We start from the raw sequence: 24,025 nt of genomic DNA, 5'->3' as shown, positions 1-24,025 counted from the left end.
TTTTTTAAGGTAAAATTTTCATTTAATCTATGTTTCCAAATTTGGTGGCATGAAGCTGATCATAGCATTCACTTATTTACCTGTACTTATGTTCTCTCTTTTTTAGGTTATTTTTTTTATGACTTCTTAGCTTTTCTTAAACAGAGATGTTTGTCTTCTGTATTATACCGTATTTCCCTATATACAAGACACCCCCATGTATAAGACGCACCCTAATTTTGGGGCCTGAAATTTGAAAAAAAAATGTATTACATAAAGTTATTGAACTCAAATTTTATTTATCATAAAATTCATACAACTCCTCATCACTGTCAAAACTCCCTTCTATTAGCTTGTCCTCATCTGTGTCTGATGACGAATCACTGTCTTCATATACTGCCTCGTCCTCAGTTCCATCTATGGCATTTGAAATATCACAACCACTGTATAAGACACACCCAGTTTTTAGACCTGTAATTTTTAGGAAAATGGTGCGTCTTATATATGGGGAAATACGGTAAATGTTTTTAGTAAACAGCTTTTATTTATCTTGATCCTCTGCTTTTTTATTATTGCACATCTCTTAATTTCTTCTATTTATCAAGGATGCTTTCATTGCATGAGACAAGCTATTGTTATTATTATTATGGTTGATTTATAAACACGTTCTAATTTTATCGTGATTTCTTCTTTAACTCATGATTACTGTAAAGTGTACTTTTAAATGTAAAATGTCAGGTAATTTTTTGTTAGTTTTTTAATGTTATTTTATTGTGGCCAGAAAAAAATGATCAGTGGGATTGATATTTAAAAACTTGTTTTGTGGCTGAATTCATGGTCAATTTGTGTAAATGTTCCATGTGGGCTTGAAAAGAAAGCATGTTCACTAATTATTTGTGTAAAATTCTCTGCATGTTTATTTAATCAAGCTTAGTAATAGTGCCATTCAAGCATAAATGTTCTTTCTAAATTTATATGTATATATTTTTAATATATTTATTGGGGTTGCATTGGTTGATAAAATTATATAAATTTCAGGTGTACAATTCTATTACATAATCTGTACATTGTATTGTGTGTTCACTGTCCCGAGTCAAGTCTTCTCGTGACACCATTTATCCCCTCTTTACCCTCTTCTGTTCCCTCTACTCCCTTCCCCTCTTGTAATTCCCATACTGTTGTCTGTGTCCATAGGTGGTTGTTGTTTTTGTTTGTTTAATCCCTTCACATTTTTCATCCAGCCCAATCCCTCCTTCCATCTGACAGCTGTCAGTTTGTTTTCTGTGTATCTATGAGTCTGTCTCTATTTTGTTAGTTTATTTTGTTCATTAAATTCCACATATAAGTGACATTTCATGGTACTTATTTTTCTCTCACTGACTTATTTTACTTAGCATAATACTCTTCAGGTCCATCCATGCTGTCACAAAAGATAAGATTTCCTTCTTTTTATGGCTGAGTAGTATTCCATTGTGTAAATGTACCACAGCTTTTTTATTCACTAATCTACTGATGGGCACTTGGGCTGTTTTCAAATCTTGGCTATTGTAAATAACACTACAATAAATATAAAGGTGCGTATATTCTTTCAAATAAGTGTTTCGGGTTTCTTTTCTTTTCTTTTTTTAAAGGCTTTATTTATTCAATTTTCAGAGAGGAGAGAGAGAGAAAGAAAGAGAAAGAGAGACAAGGGGGAGGAGCAGAAAGCATCAACTCCCTTATGTGCCTTGACCAGGCAAACCCAGGGTTTCAAACTGGTGACCTCAGTGTTCCAAGTTGCCGCTTTATCACACTGCGCCACCACAGGTCAGGCAGTATTTTGGGTTTCTTCAGGTATATTCCCAGATGTGGAATCACTGGGTCAAAAGGCAATTCCGTTCTTAATTTTTTAAAAATTTTTTTTTTTTCCATGGGGCTACATCAATAAATCAGGATACATACATTCAAAGATAACAAGTCCAGGTTATCTTGTCATTTGATCACGTTGCATACCCATCACCCAAAGTCAGACTGTCCCCCGCCACCTTCCATCCAGTTTTCTTTGTGCCCCTCCCCCTCCCCCTTTCCCTCTCCCTCTCCCCCCTCCCCCCGTATCCACCACACTCTTATCAATGTCTCTTAGTTTCACTTTTATGTCCTACCTACGTATGGAATAATGCAGTTCCTGTTTTTTTCTGATTTACTTATTTCACTTCGTATAATGTTATCAAGATTTTTTGAGGTAACTCTATACTGCTTTCCATAGTGGCTGCACCAGTCTGCATTCCCATCTACAGTGCAGAGTTCCCTTTTCTCCACAGCCTCGTCAACAACTGCTGTTTGTTGATTAATTGGTGATAGCCATTCTGACAAGTGTGAATAATATCTCATTGTGGTTTTAATTTGCATTTCTCTGATGACTAGTTACATTGAACATCTTATCATATGATTATTGGTCATCTTTATTCCCTCTTTGGAGAAGTGTCCATTCAGGTCTTTTATCCATTTTTTAAATTAAATTGTTTGTTTTTCTGGTGTTGAGTTTTGTAAGTTCTTTATAAATTTTGGATAATGATCCCTTATCAGATATGTTGGTGAACATGTTCCTCCATTTAGTGGGTTGTCTTTTCATTTTTGTTGATGGTACCCTTGCTGTGCAAAAACTGTTTAGTTTGATGTGGTTTCATTTATTTATCTTTTCTCTCATTTCCCTTTTCTGTGGAGACAGATCTGTAAAAATACTGCTACAAGAAATGTTCAAGACTTTACAACCAATGTTTTCTTCTAGGATGTTTATGGTTTTGAGTCTAACATTTAAGTCTTTAATCTACTTTGAATTGTGTGTGTGTGTGTGTTTGTGTGTTATAAGAGGTAGTCTAGTTCATTTTTTTTGCACACAGCTGTCCAATTTTCCCAACACCGTTTACCAAATAGACTATCTTTACGCCAACGTATGTTTTGCCTCCTTTATCAAATATTAATTGACTATAAACATGTGTCTTTATTCCTGGGCTCTCAGTTCTGTTCCATTGATCTATATGTCTGTTCTACACCAGCATCATGCTGTTTTGATTGCTACTTATCTGTATCTTCTTTAATGTCTTCATTCAGTTTTATAGTTTTCCAAGTACAGGTCTTTTACATCCTTGGCTAAATTTATTCCAAGGTATTTTATTTTTATGCAATTGTAAATGGGATTATTTTCTTAGTTTCCCTTTCTGATAGTTCATTATTGGTGTATAAAAATGCACTGTTTTCTGGATATTTATTTGTATCCTGCTGCTTTACTGAATTTATTTATCAGTTTTAGTAGTTTTATGGTGGAATCTTTATGGTTCTCTGTATACAGTACAATATCATCTCATCTGCAAATAATGACAGTTTTATTTCTTTCTTTGCAGTTTGAATTCTATTTTTATTTCTTTTTCTTGTCTGACTGCTGTGACCTTGGAAGTCACACACCATGCTTTTCACCATAATTTTTTAGTGATACAGACCAACTGGAATGGAACTACACAAAGGCATGAATACCAGGAAATGAGGCTTATTGGGGACCTTCTTGAAGGTTATTGATCACAATTACCTTAAAATTTTTAACAAGCATATTTCATTTAACAAAGTCTAAAATTAATTAATATCCCTACCTCATCTTGTACAATATATGGATCTTAGAACACTTTAACTGTGATATTTAATCATCTTCTTGTTTTTTGTTGTTGCTCTTGTTGTATGTGTGTGCGTGTACACGTTTACCAGTCAATGTTTGTTCAGACTTACCCCCATACATAGTAACTTATTGGTTCTCCTTTGTTTATTCCATCCTACTTACTTTTGGGTTGATGTCCTTTTTCTTCTGAAGTCTATCCCTGGAAAATTCTTTCAGAAAGAATTTGTGAGTGATAAACCCTCATATCTTTGCCTGAAAATGAAATGTTTTCACTGTGATTTCAGTCTCTATATATGGAATTCTAGGTTGATAGTTATTTTACCTTAGTACTGTAAAGACATTAGTCTATTTTCTTGTTTTTGTTTTTGTTGGTACTGAGTATTCTGTTGTATGTCTAAATATATTTTAAAAGATAATCTGTCTTTTCTATGTGGAGGTTCTTAGGATCTCTTTCTCTCTCTCTAGTGCTCTGCATTTTTATTACAACATGTCCAACCATACATTTTTAGTCACATATTCTACTTGGGACTCATTGTGGTTCACAAATTTAAGCATTTGTGTCTTGAATTTTGAAAAACTTCAGTCATTTGCTGTTAAATTATCTCATCTCTTTAATTTTCTCTTGTCTTTTCTTATGGTAATCCTAATGATAAAAGGGAAAAAAATAGGAAAAATAAAATAATGTTGAGAAGTTAATGACATGAAAAAGCCTAACATTCATCTATCTGTGCTTCATTTTGAGAGTCCCTCAGATCTAGTTTTTCAAATTTTTATTTACTGATTGTAGAGAAAGCAGAAGGGGGAGATAGTGAGAGAGAGAGAGAAACATCAATTTGTTGTTTCACTTATGCATGCATTAATTGGTTGATTCCCTTATGTGCACTGACTAGGGATTGAACCTGCAACCTTAGTGTATCAGGATAATGCTCTAACCAACTGAGCTACCTAGCCAGGGAAGGTCTGTTTTTTAGCTCATTAATTCTCACTTCATCTGGGTCTAGTTTACTATTTAATAAGTTCATTTCTTCTCCTCCTCCTCCCCCCTCCTCCTCTCCTCCCTCTTCCTCTTTCTCCTCCTTCTCTTCCTCCTTCTGCATGCAGGAATCCACCTGGCAAGCCCTGTAAGGGCGGTGCTCCACCCATCTGGGCCCTTGCTCCATTTACCAGCATCACACGGGGTTGGGGGGGGGGGAGGAGCAACTTGCTGGAACCATGGAGCCATGGCTGTAGGAGAGGAAGGGAGGAGGGGTAGAGAAGCAGGTGGTCACTTCTGTGTGCTCTGCCCAGGAATCAGTCCCAGGACATCCTCACACCAGGCGAATGCTCTACCACTGAGCCAACCGGCCAGGACAGTTCGTTTCTTTTTATTTTTTATTTTTTTATTTTATTTATTCATTTTAGAGAGGAGAGAGAGAGGGAGGGAGGGAGAGAGAGAGAGAGAGAGAGAGAAAGAGAGAGAGAGAGAGAGAGGAGAGAGAGACAGGGGGAAGGAGCTGGAAGCATCAACTCCATATGTGCCTTGACCAGGCAAGCCCAGGGTTTCGAACTGGCAACCTCAGAATTTCCAGGTCGATGCTTTATCCACTGCGCCACCACAGGTCAGGCCAATTTTAATTTTTTTTTAATTTATTCATTTTTAGAGAGGAGAGAGAGACAGAGAGGGAGAGAGAGGAGAGAGAGACAGAGAGAGAGAGGGGGGAGGAGCTGGAAGCATCAACTCCCATATATGCCTTGACCAGGCAAGCCCAGGGTTTCGAACCGGCGACCTCAGCATTTCCAGGTCGATACTTTATCCACTGCGCCACCACAGGTCAGGCCATTTCTTTTTAATAAGTGAAAATTCATTTTAGAAGTTTTGGATTTATTTTTCTCTATTCTGGTTACACTTTTTTCATAATGCCCGGTGTTTGTGATTTCAATTCCCTTATTTTATTTTCCTTAGATTATATTTACTCTTTTTTAGAGAGGAGAGCAAGAGAGAGAGAAGGGGGGAGGAGCAGGAAGCATCAACTCCCATATGTGCCTTGACCAGACAAGTCCTGGGTTTTGAACTGGTGACCTCAGAGTTCCAGATCCACACTTTATCCACTGCGCCACCACAGGTCAAGCTCAGTTCCTTCTTACACGATTTAAAATATATTTATATCGCTGCTCACTCTATTATCTGAATTTCTCAAGAGTCAAATATAGCGGAGTCTTTTGTTTTTGTCTATCGTGTCTGTTTGACCTAACAATATGGAAATGTTTATGATGTGCTTTGACTGTGAGCTCAGCTGCAGCAAGACTTGATCTGTGGGAACCCTGCAGGGCTCGGTTTAGGTACGTCCCCGCTGAGAATGTGCTCTTGCCAGGCAGCTAAGGGACGTCACTGGATCATTGAAGGTCATCTCAAATGCTGGTTACCACTGGCCTGGACCACTTTTTATGTCAGTTTACACTTCTTTGGCTTTCCTGACCTGGTGGTATGAGTTCCAGAGGAGGTTATTTTCCCACCTAGAGTTGAAGAAATTTCAGATAAATTTTCTTATTATTTTTCAGTGTCATTGGGTAGATTTTTTTCCCCAGTCCTTCCTTTCACTGCAGGGCAGAGTCCAGGTTTTGTTGTTTTTTTATATATATATATATATTTATTTATTTATTTATTCATTTTAGAGGAGGGGGGGAGGAGCAGGAAGCATCAACTCCCATATGTGCCTTGACCAGACAAGTGCAGGGTTTCAAACCGGTGACCTCAGCGTTCCAGGTCGACGCTTTATCCACTGCGCCACCACGGGTCAGGCCAGAGTTCAGGTTTTATGCCAGGATGGTAATTTCAACTCTACACTTCACTCTAACCCAAAGTCTTGTCTTCTATTCTTATATGGGTGTTAGAAGTGAAGTTTCTGTGTTATAGAGGCTTACACTTTCCCTTTCTTCCTTTGATGCTTATCTATATACTTAAATATATGTGTTTTTATCTAACTTTTCTAAGTGTTCGTAGGGGAAGAGATGGAAGGTTTTCTAGTTTTCCATCTTACCAGAGCCTGTCATTGCCCATGATACTATTTTAAGAAATTTAAGTCAAGTTATCTGCTTGCATCTGAGCTGTTTTGCATATTTGCCATTCATCACACAGAGGATGGCGGCTCTCAGGCAGACCTTGAAAGTGGTAAAAATTCATCTTGAGCATCTTGTCATGCAGAGCTTTCTCTTCCACCTCTCCTGTCCTCTGCAGCATCTTGTTTGTCCTGCCTCACTTTGCCCGGCCCTCCCAGGATGCTCCGGGCTCCTTCTGGGACTTCTCATCACTGTGCTCTTCCCCCTGCTTTTTGTGGAAATGTGCCTCACCAGTATCCCTGCACTGTCCAAAGTGTCCAGGTGACAATTAGCTAATCTGATAAGCTCATTCATGCTAATGTGCTAATGAAAGAGGTCTACAGAAGATGGCTGTCCTTCCCTTACCTCCTAATCGGGGGCCCTTTCCCTGCCAGGTAACATATGTGCATAGCAGCAGTGATCTTCTAGAGACCGTGACCTGGCCACAGCGATCTTAACCCGGAGGGCTGACGTTAATGGAATGAGAATTTTAAGTCAAGTAGGAGGGACAGCTGAGGTGAGGCAGGCAGGAGAGGGTTACAGTCAGGCAAACGTGACCCTCAGAGCATGACATGTGTTTCCTAATGTTGGAGTTGCATTAACCCTTTTCATACCTACCCTGCAAAGAATAAAAAGGATTTCTCAAAATATCCCTTTGCTGAATCAAAATTACTCTTATTGAAAATCTTTCTGCCAAACCAGAACCAGAACCAGAACCATAGGGGGTTCATTGCTAAGTAGTCTAACATTTTTATTTTGCTGAGTCCATAGAAGAAGTCTACATCCCATAAGTAGGATGGACATGAAAGAGATGGGTTCTTAAATTGGAAGCCAGAACTTTCAGGGTTCCTTTAGACAGAATAAAGAAGGACGGGTAACTGTTCTCCCCCCTCCTCTGGGCCTCATTCTGTTAGGTCTCAATCTCTAGAGTTACATTGTCAGTTCCCAGGAAGCGACACAGAGATGATACAGCTCATGGGCAGCTACAACGGGATTGCCCTTCTGAGCCCCGGAGAACAAACCCTGTCTTCTGAGAAAGGGTATCCAAGTACATACATATTTATTTTTTGTTCCCCTGTGTTATCACAAGGTCATTGCTTTAGCCTGGTCATTACTATACTGTGGGGTAAACCTTGGTAGCTTAGTGTTTGCTGAGGCTAATAGGTAAGTGTAACTGTTTTGAGGACATTGCATTAGATCAAACACTGTCTTCCTTTTACCTCTCTTATCCACTCTCTATGCTTCCTCCCTATTCTCTCCCCTGGAGGTTGACCTATAGGAATGGCATCAACAGGTTCTCTTGTCCTCTGGCTTCGGGTTTGGCCAATGGGGACTACTGATAGAAGGCTGGGGAGTGAAGGAGAGGAAGGCTGGGGCATTTACACTCCTGGTGTCCTTCCTACAGGCAAGTTATGGGTGGCTCTTCTTCGGTTGAAAATTTGACTCCTCTACAAGACCCTCTCTATATAGCTTTCTCTTTCTCTGGCTTCTGGTTTATGCTCCTTCCATCCCAGCCCTGAGGATCTCCTCTTTCCCTTGTATTTTCCTTATGCTCTGCCCAAACCTTTGTAAAGAGTCCTTTCATTAAACTCTCTTCAAATTGTCCTAATTTGAGTGTGTCATCTGTTTCCTGGTGAGAAGCTGACTGATAAAACACTTAAATTCTTCTTATTTTTATTTGTGTGTGTGTGTGTATATATATATTTTTAAGTACAAAGTATTTCTTATTGTGGAAAAATATACATAACATAAAATTTACCATTTTAGCCTGACCAGGTGGTGGTGTGCTGGATAGAGCATCAGACTGAAACACAGAGGAGCCAGGTTCAAAACCCGAGGTCCCTGGCTTGAGCGTGGGCTCATCCAGTTTGAGCATGGGATTGCTGGCTTGAAGGCAGAATCATAGACATGACCCCAAGATCATTGGCTTAAACCAAAGGTCACGTGCTTGAGCAAGGGGTCACTCACTCTGCTGTAGGCCCCCCCCCCCCCATCAAGGCACATATGAGAAAGTGATCACTGAACAACTAAGAAGCTTCAACGAACAACTGATGCTTCTCATCTCTCTCCTTTTTGTCTGTCTGTCCCTATCTGTCCCTGTTTTTGACTCTGTCTCTGTCAAAAAAAGTACTATTTTAAGTATTTTTAAGGTTATATTTATTTTAGAGAGGAGAAAGAGAGAGAGAGAGAGAGAGAGAGAGAGAAGGGGGAATAGCAGGAAGCATCAACTCCCATATGTGCCTTGACTAGAGTAGCCAGGGTTTCAATGCTTTATTCACTTTGCCATTACAGGTCAGACTACTTTTTAAAATATTTTTAGGTGTACTATTCAGTGGTATAAGTACATTAACAATGTTGTATGTATCTATCTCAGAACTTTTTCACCAGCCCACACTAAAACTCTGAACCCATTAAATAATAGACCTCCATACCTCCCACCCCCAGGTTCTGGCAACCCTCATTCTACTGTTTCTACGAATTTGACTACTCTAGGTTCCTTGTATAAATGGACTCATACTATATTTTTCTTTTGTGTCTGGCTTATTTCACTTGGTACAATGTTTTCAAGATTCGTAAAAGGTATAAGTGCATTGATACAACAGATTCATAAGGGACAATTTTGTTTCTTCTCTATAAGCTTATAAATCTTTCAGATATTTGAGGACAATTTCCCATGGAAGGCAGCTGTAATCGAATCAATGTCCTGATTCTTTACTGGTAAGGAATCATTGATTCCTTAGTGGTAACAATATAGTTTCTTCCCAGGAGAATTTTGTTGAGTAAAACTAAACACTGACTGATAATACATTCAAATGATATCAGCTGTGCAATTATTGTAACATTGAAGGATGCATTTGAATCTAGAAAATCCTTGAAAGGGCCTTCAAAAAAACTGTTACAGAGATCACTTTTTTCAAATTTATTTTTTGAGTTTTGCCAGAGAGGAAGGGAGAAAGAGAGAAACAGGAACATTGATCTGCTCCTGTCTGTGCCCTGACTGGGGATCAAACCAGCAACCTCTGCGCTTTGGACCAATGTTCTAACCAACTGAGCTATCTGGCCAGGGTGGAAAATCCATTTTTTGAAATTGTATTCACGTCATTTATGATGTTGACATAAATACTGAGGAGTCCAGAAGTATCTTAGCCTGACCCTCTGAACATGCCTCAATTCCTAAGCTACACCGTCACATGAATAATAGAGATCATTTTTGTCATGTGATGTCGACTGTTAAAGCAATTTTAGGATTGTGCCTTCGAATGACACCATGCTGTGTCACACAGCAAGGATGTAACTCCTCCACAGCCTGATGAATCTTTGTTCTGTCTAGAATTCGAATTTCCTTTTGTGTGTATTTTATTAATGGTATGGGTAAAAGGGTTGCATTCGAGGATGTTCTAGCCATCTATGGTTGCTTAGCAAAAACTCTCCCACAATTTAGTGGCTTAAAACAAATCATATTATTACATCTTATAGTTCTGTGGATCTGCTGGGCTTAACTGGATGGTTCTAGCTTAGGGTCTCTTATGTGGTTACAGTCAAATGATGGCTGGGGCTGGAGTCATCCGAAGGCTTCTTCACTCCTATATCAGGCGTCTGGGCTGGAGAACGGCTGGAAGAGCTGGGGGCTGGGTGGGTTCCCATCTCTTCTTGCCATCTTCCCACGGGCTAGCTCAGACTTTCTTATGGTAGGGCAGTAGTCAGTCAGGGGTGTCCGACTGCTTGCTCTCCGCTGGTTCCCCCTGGGGCGAGCATTCCGAGAGGACCTAGGCAGAAACTGCAAGGCTTCTTCTGACCGAGCTTTGTCAGCTCCGGAACATCACTTCAGTCACATCCTATCGGTCAGGCAAGTCAATCAAGTCAGGCCAGATTCAAGGGAGAAGAATTAGACTCTACGTCTCAAGGAGAAGAGTTGCAAAATGACCTTATTCTCAATTCTGCAGCTCCCAAACTCCACTTGCTCTGTCTGAGAATCAGTCCCCTCATCTGTAAAATGTTAAAAACTCAACCCTGACTGGTGAGCTCAGTTATTAGAGCATCATCCCCATATAGCAGGGTTGTGGTTCAATCCTCGGTCAGGGCACATACAAGAATCAACCAATGAATGCACAAATAAGTGGAACAACAAATTGATGTTTTTCTCTCTCCCTCCCCCTCTCTTTAAAATCAAGAAATAAATTTAAAATAAAACAAAATGCTAAAAATTCAAATGAACTTCATTCAAAATTATAAAGATTCTCTGACTGTGAAATATAGATAAGATTACTCCTCTTTAAATTTATCCAAAGTGAATGTTTTATAGATTTAGTGTCTAGGATTTTTTTCTGGGCCTATATAAATATAAAATTTGAGTTATCCAAAAGATACCATTACAAGATTTCATTATGAATTATGAATTTATTATGAGTTTATGATGAATTTATTATGGTGTTAGCCAAGAAGTTTACAAAATGGCAATGTTGAGCAGAAGGTATATTTCTGAAGTGGAAAGAGCCTGCCTTGCTGAGGTGTTGATTTCAGTTGTAAATAAAGTCCAGTTCTGTAAACCACAGTGGTTAGCTGGGTGCCCTTTTAGAAACCTGACGCTCATCAAAGGCTCTTATTCAATTTCAGGTGAAACAAGGACAGTGACGAATACAATTAAGGTGAAGGTTTGAGCCTGGTACATGGTCGGAGCACACTTCTCTTTCGGATTCTCCAGTTTGTTTGTTTCAGATATGAACCCTTCCAATTAGGCTGACTCTTCTGTTTTCATGGACATGGAAATAGTCTTTTTACACAAAGGCTCCCCTTGGGCTCCTAAGCAGAGCCCTTTGGCAACTGTGCACCAGCTACACCTGAGAGAGAAACCCCATTGCCTGCACTGCCCAGATTTTTTTAAACCAGAATCTCCATGTGCTAATATTTTAAAAATAAAAAAAAATATAAACACAAAACAAGAAGTTTACAACCCTGCTGAGATACTTTAATTAGTCTAAATGAGTCCTTTTATGTAGTAATTCTTCCAAAATAAACTACTGTGACAGTGGTACATAAATATAAAAATAAAATTTTCCATAGCAGACTCTGCTGATTGCCCACCCAATAGCCACTGCCCCCTCCTTCCCTTTTTACAGAACCTCTTATTCCAGGATCTATCCCTATTCCTAATTTCAGGGCAAATCCTGGTTAGTGTTAATCAATCATGGTGATGATCCTGTTGACAGTCTTTCTTTAGGGGTGGGAATGTGACCCAAATCTGACCAATAAGACGTAAAGGAAAGTCTGCCTGGGACTTCTGCAAAAGGTATTTTCCTTCTCAAAATAGCACACAAGAAGAGACATTCATCTTTACCCTATGAATGTTGTGTCTGAATGGAATTCCCAGACTGTAGTTACTGTAGCCATCTCATAACCATAGAAGTCCTGGCCTGAAGTCAAGACATGGTACTCAATGTTTTAGCTGAGACAATCATATCTAGATTTGAGGATGTGTCAGAGAGTCTTAAGGATGTGACATGTATCAACTATGTAGCCACTATACAATTCCTATTTTCCCCAGAAGGAACCGAAGACAAACTCAGGCCAGCATCCCAGCTGGTCAGTGGCAGAGCTGAACTTGAAACCAGGCAACCTTGCTTGTACTGGAAACAACTATGTGTTAGGGAGTATACAAATTCTGTTGGGAGCACAGGAAGCAATTGCTTCCGGCCAGACAGGACAGTGGCAAAGGAGGGATCTGGAATATGTCATAGAGGAGATGACTTTTTAATTGGACCTTGAAGGATAAATATGAATTGAGATACCTTGAAGTGTAAACCAGTTAAGAATTTAAAAAGACGAGGAAGAGGAAGAGGAAGAAGAAGGAGGAGGACGAGGAGGAGAGGTGAGGGGTGGGGGAGAAGAGGAGGAAAGGTATGACAGGTAGAGGAATAGCATGTGCAAAGATAGGATGGCTTCAGGGAGCCACAGAGTGTTTGCAGAAAGAAAAGTTCTTTGTGGCTCCCTCCCAGTGTGGGACCTTCAGTGTGGAGGATGGAATAATAATCGGAGATGGTGCCAGAAGGCCTTTTTGTATATAAGGAATTTATATTTTATTCTGCAGTTAATAGGGGGCATATTGACAATTTTAAAGAAGAATTATACGAGCTGCTTTATACTTAAATACTGATTTAAATGACAAGGAAATAATCAAAGCCTTGGGACTTTAAAACATCTAATAAAGAAAGATGGGCAGGGGGCAGTCATTGTGGGAGGACAGCCGAGGGGAACGCCTTGGAAGTAGGCAGACCTACTGGGGGCTGAAGTAGGCAGACCTACTGGGGGCTGTGGCTGTTATCTCATAGCCAGATCCCGCCTGGGAGCCAAGAACGGTTTTTACATTTTTGAAGGGTTATAAAATAAAACAAACAAACAAAGCGAAGAATGCTTGCAGAGACTCACCGTGGCCTGCACAGCCCATAACTTTTATCATCCGGCTTTACAAAAAAACATTTCCTGACATCTCTTCTGCTTAAAACTGGTGGTGGTCTGCAAGAGAGAAAGGAAGGAGAGAGGATGAAGAGGAGAAAAGTCATCCTTAAAATACTTAGGACCTTGAGCCGACAGGAATCCTGGCCAGGAGGTGAAGGAGAGAATAGGTGATATCAAGGATAAATCAAAGAATTCCGCATATAGGAGAATCATTCCAACATATAAAATATAAGAGAGAGAGGATCAGGGCAGAGAGAGTCTTTGATTTAGGACCTGTTGCTGGAAAGTGTCCACAAGACATCCAGTGGAGATCTCAGGAGGCACTTATTGAACAATGCTCCTGCATCTGCTTCTGTGTGATCTACGATATAAATTCCTTAAGGGCAAAGATAACACAATTGCCTAGTATAAATCCTGGCACGTGATAGGCTATTAATCAAGCGTGCTGAGCTCACTGAACTGAATTAGATGGTTGAATTAGGAGACTCGGTGTAGAATGAGATCTAGAATTGAGGAAGAGACAAGTCATTGGCTTTCAGGTGGTTACTGAAGTATGGGAGTTGATGGCATAGTTAATACACTCCTATCAGCACAATATTAAGTTATAGCTGTCTATGCCTTTGTCTGGCTGACCAATGAAAAATAAGCCCTTCCTGGGGCAGCGTGTATCACTTTGGGTTCTATCTGTGGAGGAGCAGGAGAGCGTAGCGATTGGGAGCCAGGGCTTTGTAGGCAGGCAACTTGAGTTTGAAAACCCACCCCTTCTGTTTTCTAGGTGTATGTAACCTTGGGCAAGTCACACAACTTCCTGTGCTTTAGCTACTCATCTTTAAGATAAAGATAAAAATAATACCCTTCTAGGGGGCTGTGGTGAGACTTAATACATAGTGTGTGTCAGAAAAGGACTATAATCCGCTCTTAACTGCACCCAGAGTTATCCTGTTAAAAAAAATAGGTAAAACCATGCCATTGATAATGAAAACCTCCAGTGGCTTAGAGGAAAGACCAAAGTCTTATTTCCCTGAACTTATCTCTCACTCTGCTCTTCTTACTCCAGCTACACCCATCTCTTTGCTGAGTCTCCAAACCTACCAGGTACAGGCCTGCCTCAGCGCCTTTGCACTTGCCGTCCTCCTGCCTGGACCGCTCGGCTCCAGGGTGTCACTACACATGGCTCCCTCACCTCCTTTGAGTCTTCATTCAAATGTCACCACACTTTTCTGCATAACGAACACCCTCACTCCTGGATGTCTCTGTCCTCCTTCTGTGCTTTACGTTTCCCCGTAACGACTCTCACATGCTAATATGCAGTATGTCTTATTTAGTTTATTTCCTACCTCCCCCCACTAGAATGTAAACTTCATGGGGGTCAGAATCCTGTTGTCTCTGTTGAGTGAATGAATGATGTCTACCACGTACTATGTGCTCCATCCAGGTTAGCTATGGTTGTTCCCAAAACATCTGGTGCTACGTCGATGAGACACAGCTGCCTCTGACTCTACACCGGGCCAGCAATGCTGGGGGACAGGAACAAGACCAGGCACTCCAACCCTAAACCCTACTGAGAAAGCTTGCATGCCACCGGCGTGGACAGCCACCTTCAGTGTACACATACGGGGAAATGGGTGAATGCCTTATGAGAGCGTAACACCCATTGGTAGTCTTTTGAGCTGGTTTAACAACCTTAAGGAGAAACTTTGTGTATACACAGAAATGCTGTTCTTTTAATATTAAATTAGTATTAAAGTGGATGAAAACTCCTTTTATATGGGGCTCCTACAGAGAAGGACAAAGTAATTTCAGAGAAAAAGCAGCTGCCCTCAGCAGTAGGCTCAGAAATGTCAATTTTAATTAAAACGTTTATTTTTAATACATTTCATGGTTCATATGCAGTGATACGTGTCTACTTCATGCAAACATTCAGACCGCTGGGGTGAGGAAATTGGAGAAAGGCATTCTGATAAAGAATGAACAAAGATGATCAAAACAAAGAAATGCAAAGAAAAGCCAGTCCACACCGTGCTCCAGCTTTTCCTAGGCTCACATGTCAGATCGTTCGTCAGGGACATGCCCACTGCTGGGTGAAGGGCTGCGAACCCCCTTGTAGAAATCTGGTGTCAGTGGGTCACCGTGGGCAGTGGTGGGCTGTGCCCCGACTCTCAGGGGCAGTTGTCTGTGTGTGGATTCTTGTTTATGTCAACAGCGGAGGCTCTCTCCCAGTGTTTCTAGATCTTAGCCAGAATAAAACTACCAAACCTATCCACTTCCAGCTCAAAATTCTCCCAAATTTTGTCAGCTCTTGAATACAACTTTGGGTTTGAGATATGAAAGCTGCAGAAAGGTGTCCAAAATTTTACAGTGACCTTCCGAGCTGCACTCTCCTCTTGCTCTCTGCCCTGCAGAGCTTATGCACCTGCCAAACTTCTGTTGACTCCCCAGGGAAACTGGTCAGGACTTCAATGTGGCCAAAACAGCACTGAAAGAAAAATATGGCCAATTTAAATAAGCAGCAATGGAAGCTTGGGATTTCTGAAAATTTTGCTCAAATTTCTGTAGTCTTCCATAAATACATTTTTATTTAGCATTATATCATCTCCATGTGTGCTATGCTAAAAAAAAAAAATCTCTGTGGTTGGGTTAAAATCAAAGACAATAAGCAATATTTATCAGTATGACAAGTGTTCTTTATTTTGTAATCTGGTGAATGCATTTCTGATTAAGGTATAGCCTAATATCTGAGAAAATCACTACATATAAATACAGTTGCATCGATTGCTCCTCTCAATATGCTTTTAACCTCTTTGAAGGAGCCATTAACATCACAGTCAGAAACACATAGCGAAGTCAGGAGAACATACGCAGCGCTGCCATTGGCTGTTTACAGCAGTGCTAAGCACGCTTACGAGTTATTGAATGCTTCAATTTATAAGTTTGACTTCGTACTTAATGATGCTGGCATACTTCCCTTTTTTTAAATTTCTGAGATAATTTTAAAATGCTTTTGAATTTTACACTTTGATTTTAACAGTATACTAAGTTACAACCAATATTTTTAAAAATCCAGACATTTTGTTCCTCCCTAGGAATTGAATGGAATGAAATATATATATATATATATATGTATATGTATATGTATATATATATATGATTTTGATTAAGAGTTCTGATAAAAGAAAGGAGTTCTTGCTTTATCTTTCAGATTGCTAGTGGAAGGGCTATTTGAACAATGAGCTATTTGGCGATAGTAGACACATATCCCAGCAGAGTGAACTGAGTGGGGCATTCATGCCACAGAAAAAAATATATAGATAAAGCTTAAGAAAGTCAACACTGGACCCTGGTATCTCAGTTGGTTAGAGCATTGTCTGGGTACATTATAGTTGCAGGTTTGATCCCCAGTCAGGACACATACAAGAATCAACCAATAAATGCTTAAATAAGTGGAATGACAAAATAATGTTTCTCTCTTTCTCTCTCTCCTCTTCCTCTCTCTCTAAAATCAAGCAATACAATTTTTTTTTTAAAAAATAAAAGCAACACTGGGATAGTTAACTCCAACAAAAGAAAACGAGTCACTTAATAAATCTTGACCACATCCACCTAGGTGCTATATACCAGCTCATTTCATCCTACCAACATTGCTTTGCGAGAAGGGACTATTGTTCCCATTTTTTAGATGAGGAAACCGTCACAGAAAGGTTATGTGGCCCACATCATAAAACTAGTAACAGACTTGAACCCAGGCAGTTAGGATTTATAGTCTGTGTTTTTAAACACTCATACTTAATAAACAGATGTGTGCCATTCTAGGCCCTTCCTTTCCAGAGGATGGTGGCTGGTTGCTTATAGTATAGTGGTTGAAAGGCAGGGCTTTCAAACTGACTACTAAGTTTAAGTCATAGTTGCTCCATCTCTAGCAGTGTGATTTTAGCTTCTGCTGTTGGTATCAATTAGGCATCCATGATGTGACCTACCAATTCCTATTAACTCTAGCTTTCAGATCCCTCGCTCTTATTTTTGTTAGTTCTCTTTCTAACATGTTCTTTAATCCATTGAAGGTATGTCTCAACAAAACCGGGTGTCTCAGGAAAAAAGCAAGAAAGAACCATGTTATTAGGAGGCCCAGAGGAAGTAATGATTGTATTAAAGAAAAACTGCAGAGGTTGGGGGTATTGTGCATACCTGCTCAAGTATTTAACACAAACCTGGGGGAAGCAAATGCATTCTATGCTTTATGTTTATGCTACTCAGGTAAGCAAAGAGATATGATCTTCAGAATCAAAGGCAGTGAAAAAAACAAACAACTTTTTCTTATAATTAGGCACCAGGGTGGTAGCCATTAATTACCGATATAGCAAATATGGTCATTCTATGCACCAGTAGAACTCTTTACACCTTATAGCAGGGACAATGTGTACTGTAAATAATTGAATAGCGATGAGATCATGGAGGAAGAGGAGCTGTTAGTAAGAGGGACTTTACCAGCCAGCTGTTGGCTTGTCTTAAAAGAAGAGATATAAGGAATTGTTGGGCAGAAGTTGAAAACTGTAGGTGTATTTGCTTGCAATTTTTTTTTTGTTGTTGTTGTTAGTGGAGGATCATTTTTGCTTTATGAAGCATTTGATTAATTTAAAGTAGCTCTCATCATTAAGTAGTCTTTAAATTAACCCTCCACCATGTGTCAGCAGCTGTACGATGGAAGCAAATGCATTATGCATTACTGTTTTTGGATATAAGTTCTGAAAAAGCCAACTATCATTCTCAACATCAAAGAGCACCCCTTATCAAGGGCTTGGCTGAGAGGATAAAGCACTGGCTATTTACCTTATGACCTTGGTTCCGATCCAGACCATATTGCCAGTCAAAGGAGTTTTATGATCTCAGCCCCACACAGGTAGATGGTAGTCCATATCACCAGAACACAGACAGACAGAACTGGAATTTTCCTGTGTAGGAGTGACCTGAGGCTGAAAGCAGTCCAGAGCCATGGATGAGAAAACGCATCCAGCTCGTGTGCCGTCCTAGAGATGGTGGTCTTCTCAGCTGGACGGGGTGGCTCAACATAGCGGTCTGGGGATGCACTCCAACCTGGCGTGCGGATAAAGAAATCTGTTTTCAGAGCTTGCAACTCATCCAAGTTTTTTTTCCAGCCAATATCTCCTCTCCAAACCCTCCCCTCCTCCAACCCCCTTTTCCTAGCAACAAAAAACAGAAAGTCAACCAGAAGGATCTTCAGGATGACATTTGTAGAACTAGTGTGCTGGTTTTAATCTTTTGAAAGAATAATTCCAATGGAGCTGATATGTTTCAGACCTTGCTTTTTAAAAATTAAGATAGAAAACAGTCATTGCTTCTTCGGTAGCGTTATTTAGATCACAGAGTTAACTGTTATGACAGTGACGCCTGCGGTGTTCTATTCTCAGGATGGAGAGCTACTCCATCAACCAGTTTCAAAATTTTGTTTTAATTTTAAATCAAATTAATAAAAGACAGTGTAGTTTGTATCAGACATTTGAATTTCTTTGATAATAGATAAGAGTATATATATCCCAAGTGTGTAATATCATAAGCAATTTCTCTTTGTTTTGGTACATATGATCACTTCCTTTATTTTTTACTCTATTAATTTACTCATTTAGTCATTCCTAGGTTCTTTCAAGAAATATTTTAGTAATTGTAGAGTAAAATAGTTACTATATAAATCATTGTATCTTTTGGGTGTTGCAAGAAGGGAGCATTCGGACATCTGGTTATACACTGTATTCTTTATCTCCAAATATCAATAGATAAGAATAACCTCTCCTCAGATGTAAGAACACTCAGCCAGGCAAACATGTACACTTCGATGATAGAACTGTTAGAAGAATGTAACATCCTGTTCTCTATAGACAAACACTAAGTAACTTCAGCTATTTTAAAAGCAAGGGCTCATTTCCTAGGTGTGAGAGGGAACACTGCTACGGGTTTATGTTTCTACTAAAGGAAAACATCCCTCACCATAAGATGTAAAGATGACTTAGCAGCACCTATGTGAGGTGTCGTCTCCTAATTTTCTATGTAAGGAGCCAAGTGTGAGCACACTGGAGTTCATTCTAACACAACATGCTCAAACGGCCCATAGGGTAGACTTGCAGGAAACACCGGTTGGGGTGGGAGTGGTTGTCAGGACACAGAAAGCTGCACAGAGACCCAGTCATTCCAGTGGGTCTGTCTGAGAAGCAGATCCCTGGGTTTTCCAGGAGCTTGCTCGTCCCTGGTGCCTGGACCATTAGGCTGCATGGGCTTCTCTCACACGCACGGAGGGGAGAGCAGATGAAAGGATACAAGTGCAATGGCCTGCTATTGTCAGCAAACAAAACGGGGCATACACGTGCCAGTTTATAAATTACTGTTTTCATTAAAAAGGAGCTCAAAAATCAGGTTCCACTTATCATTGTTAAAAACCTTAAATTTTTTTAGCCGTATGATTTCATTATATGAATTACAGGGCCATAATAGAGTAATATTACTCTTAAGCCAGCTCACTTAAATTTAAGACATTCAAGACCCAATAATGCACTAGGTTCTTTAGTTCAAGTTATGCAAATAATATACATTTTTTATTCGGCTTCCCACCAGGTTATACATGTATTAGAAACACAACAAAGACCTCTTTCTTATACAATATATTACTCAGAAGCTGGTGAAAAATAGAAGCCAAAATATTGTGAATTACATTCTTAAAACGGTTTGGCTTTGTGCTACTGGCTGACATTTTAAATGCTAAAGAGAGTGTCTGGGACTGGAAACAGAAATGTTGACTCACTGTTAGCTACTACTCTTGTCATTCATACTGATGTTCCTGGACATCTAAATCAGATTCTTATCTTTGTTTTCTTTAGAGTGAAACTAGCAGATCCAGCTTTGCTACATTTGAAAAATCAGCAGGGGGAATGGTCATCTCAAAAAAGGCAAAAATAAAAGGAGTGACTGAAAGTTAATATACATTCCCATGGCTGTCTTTGAACTCAGAACTGGACAAGATCCTTTTATTCTTTCATGCAAAGGGGATGATTGAAATTAATATGGATTATTTCACAAGCATTGATTCTTAAAAATTTCATCTAGTTTCATAATGTAATTCGTACGTTTAAAAGATACAGCCAAGGGATTTTAGTTCCATTGAGGCTTTAAAAGAAAAAAAAAAAAAGCTAAAGTTTAGAAAATCAGAAATTCTGTACTGAATTCTTTCTCGTGACGAAAACAATATTCATATTACTCATAGACTTGGCTCCAAAAATGATATGCTGGATGGTGAGATGGCTCTGTGTCCTTCCCAAGGTCACCATGTTCCCATTCATGCTCAGTGTAGTCAATTGATAAGTTGCTCAATTTGATAAAAGCAAGCAAAATAATAATAATAATAATAATAATATGGGTTTTTCAAAAAAGTGAACATTAAGTGTATTTATGTGTGCCTCTGAAATGAACAGGTTAGTCTCATGATCTCAGACTTAAAAAATATCCCTTCTCTAAGGGAGCTTTACTTGTTTATGCTGGGCGAATAGAAAACAAAAATAAGTGGAAAATAAGAAATGCAGTCCTTGGACTTCATGACGTAATATGAGCTCTGTGGGAACATGGGAGCATTCCTTTATACTTGTATGCAATCCGAGCTCAGTGGCTTTGAAAGCTCTGAAGTCCTCCACAAAATTCTTTCCTCCCTTTTTTTTTTCCCCCTTAAAAAACCCCACCTCAACTAATTTATATAATCTCATCAGCAGTTCTAACAAAAATTCTCACCTCAAATTCCTTCCTGTGCCGGAGTGGGTAGAACCAGTCTGTGGAGTACTTGGCAAATCACTCCCAGCCGCTTGTTAAATTCAACAAGTGTCAGTCGCATCTCTGCTGTCAGTACTAGTTCTTTCGACCTGGCAAAAAAGGGTGCACCCAATCATCTAGTTAGAGACTGCTAGTCTGCCCCTGGATCCGGGTATGACTTCTTTCTCAACAAATGTAGGCACAGGGTCCCATTAACTGTCACAGAACATGAACAGTACGGAAGGGAGAGAATCAAAATCGCCCTCCATCAGGTTGCTATAAAGGAAAAGAAAAAAAAAGACTGTGAGGTCAGAATTATTTCTTAATTGCATTTCACACCTGGTTAAGATAGTGTCTACAGCTGCAAGGAGATGAAAGGAATGATTGATCCCTGGAAAGAGAATAGGTAGGGTAGGCATCAAGAGGCTGGAGAGCCAGGCACATGGGGGTGGCATGAAAAGCAGAATTCACTTTGGGTAGAATTAATTTCTTGCCAGCATTTGAAAAAGAGGAAGGTGGCTCTGGGAGCAGCCTTCATTCTCCGATGCTGACTGCAAATCCCCCACCCAAACAGCCTCCCTGTAAACAGCGGCTATTTTAGATGCAATTAGACTTCCATGGGCCACGCACAGCAGCTGGGAAGAGTTTCCAAAGTTTTCTCTTTTTTAATTTGAGTGGAATACCAAAGAAATAAAATATCCTGACCACTTCTAGCGTTGTCTTGTGACTTAAAAAAAAAAAAAAATCAGCCTGTGAAGTATCACTGCTCTGTTTTAGTCTAATGCTACTTCTATCTTTTATCCTTTTTAATTAGAAGGCAAATTCTCAGACCGCCAGGCCTAATCCCTACACAGTGGAACAAAGCCCAGCAAAGCCTTTGAACACTGTTCAGCCGGGCAGCACAAACCGTAGTAACTGTTGGCAGTAGGGGCAGGACTCTGACCCTCATCTCAGCCATTCTCCTGCAGCTCCTGATGCTCCCTGCCCTTCAGAACCCTATCTGTTGTTCTTCTGTTTAGACTGAAAAGACAAAAGAGGAGACAATGTGGGAAACCTAGAGGATTGGCTAGGTAGGATGCGGGGAGCTGGCGATGGATTGGGCGAGTAAATGGAGTTTCACGGGAATGGACACAGTGGGGAGAATTGGATCACCAGATTAGGTCTTTAGGTTCAAGAAATTTCTTCATCCCTCACTAAATCTTTTCATGGGCAATGCCACTTTTTAAACAATTGTTGCATTTCCAATTACTCCAGGAGTGTTCAAACAAATGCCCCAAACCCTTCATGAAAAGTTTGCTCATATTTTAAACTCGCCAGATGAAAATCAATAAAACAAACATCCCCCGAATCAGCGGCAGACACTTACATCTCCAAAGTATTTACACTTGTAATAATATTTGAGTCAAGAGCATGATTTGAGTTCACTCAAGCAAAACATGCAACTAGACAGAAACGTGAATTTTCAAAGCTAATGGGAGCAATCATGAATCAAAAAGCCAAATTCCAAGTATGCAAATATGAAAAAGGATTGTTTGCATCTCCTACTTGGGCTAACTGTGAATTATTGAACAATGAAACAACAGATGCTACTACCATGCTGCAGACTCTTCCAAATTGCTCTTAGATTGAGCTACGTATGTGTGGGAATTACTGTTGGATGCCAGGATGGTTGAGAGTTGTATTGGGATTTCAAAAAAAGATATGCATATTCTGTGTTTTTTGTTGTTGTTTTGAGATAGCTGGGACAGACCTTTCAGGGGAAAAAGAGAAGGAAAAAACAAAGCCTCTTATTGGAAACATTTTTAACAGCCTCTCAACTCTTAAACACAGCAGGTTTCAGAAAATAATTTTCATTTTTTCCCCCCATTTATCCTGTCTATAGAAACACTAACATATGTAGCGCAACACTTAACCCAATCATTAGGGTTGTCTTTGTAACCAAATGTAAAATGTGTTACTTACCTGGCATGAAGTGATTAAGTAGTTAATTTAAACCACAGGAAAGGATTCAGTCAGGGGTTTAAGTGAATGATGTCCAAAAATTTGTGCATTTTATCATATAATCTTAAATTCAAAGTTAGGGCTGAACCACTTATGAAGAAGCTCCCATTTCTAAAGCTTTTAGTAGGACAGATGTGCTGAGTTTTATTTTTAAATAAAATGTAATTTTGGAATTTTTAAATGTGAGTTCTACATTGATCTCTAACACATGTATTTTGAGAACATATGTTTATCTTACTAAAGGGATAGCAATATATGTCATTATAGTCTATTTTTATTTTATATCTATTAATCAAATGGCAAACCTCGGTATCTTCCTATATATTCTCTGTCCTTGCACTGAGTAAGTAAATCCTTTCTCTAAGTCAAACAGGGGTAAATAGAGAAAATGCACCAAGTTAATAAAATAGTATTTTATAAAGAATGATGCAGCATTATTGACAGTCTTCACTCAGTTTGCTTTTGTGTTTGTCTTTACCTGTGAAATCTTCAAAAGAAATAAAAAATATAGCTACCTATATTGATGCATTTTAAACACACCTCGTGTTTATTCTTTTTTGTTCTTTGTTTTAATTAAAAACCATTTGAAGAAATTAGGATATGCTGATCATTTCTGGGGCTCCCAGCAGCAATCACAATTTGCAAGCAAAAATATCTCAAAATTTTTAAAAATACTCTTTGTAAAGATAGAACCCTTTTAAAGAACTTGTCTAAATGCTTGTACACATTTCACTGTCTAATGCTCCAATGGAAATAATCAATACACATTTGCATAAAAAAGAGTGAATTCATTATGCGTGTGTTTCTTTAATCATCATTGGAAATCTTCACCTCGTGGGAAATTATTTCTTGTTGTCCTGTGTGCAGATGCTGTCTTTTGCAGGTATGCAATGAAGTGCTGTGGGCAATATGCTGCAGTGATATTTATGGCCGCGTTTCCAAAAGAAGGTTCTAGAGACTCAGAGATAGTCCCAGAAATGCATACAAACCACAGCCAAACACAGTTCCCATAAATCAAACCTGGCATCACTTCTACCAGGGAATGGCTTTTGTGTTTGTTTTTGTCTTCAC

At 39.4% G+C, this 24,025-nt stretch overlaps 1 long non-coding RNA gene across 3 annotated transcripts; it reads right to left on the bottom strand.

The window, feature by feature from the left end:
• Positions 1-13,029: 13,029 nt before the first annotated feature.
• LOC136376158 (uncharacterized) lies at positions 13,030-22,068 on the bottom strand. Of its 3 annotated transcripts, XR_010746148.1 has the most exons (4): positions 21,293-22,068; positions 20,936-21,063; positions 17,978-18,241; positions 15,040-15,629 (listed from the first exon to the last, which is right to left on the bottom strand). It is a non-coding gene; the product is annotated as an uncharacterized lncRNA (long non-coding RNA). The 3 variants fall into 3 exon arrangements; XR_010746149.1 differs by lacking the exon at positions 15,040-15,629 and adding an exon at positions 13,030-13,210 and having other exon boundaries at positions 20,936-22,068; XR_010746147.1 differs by having other exon boundaries at positions 20,936-22,068.
• Between the last annotated feature and the right edge of the window lie 1,957 nt (positions 22,069-24,025).

Source organism: Saccopteryx leptura, chromosome 6 (genome assembly GCF_036850995.1).
Source record: "Saccopteryx leptura isolate mSacLep1 chromosome 6, mSacLep1_pri_phased_curated, whole genome shotgun sequence".
NCBI classification, from domain to species: domain Eukaryota; kingdom Metazoa; phylum Chordata; class Mammalia; order Chiroptera; family Emballonuridae; genus Saccopteryx; species Saccopteryx leptura.
Note: the sequence above shows the minus strand (reverse complement) of the source record. Positions and strands in the feature narration are given on the sequence as shown.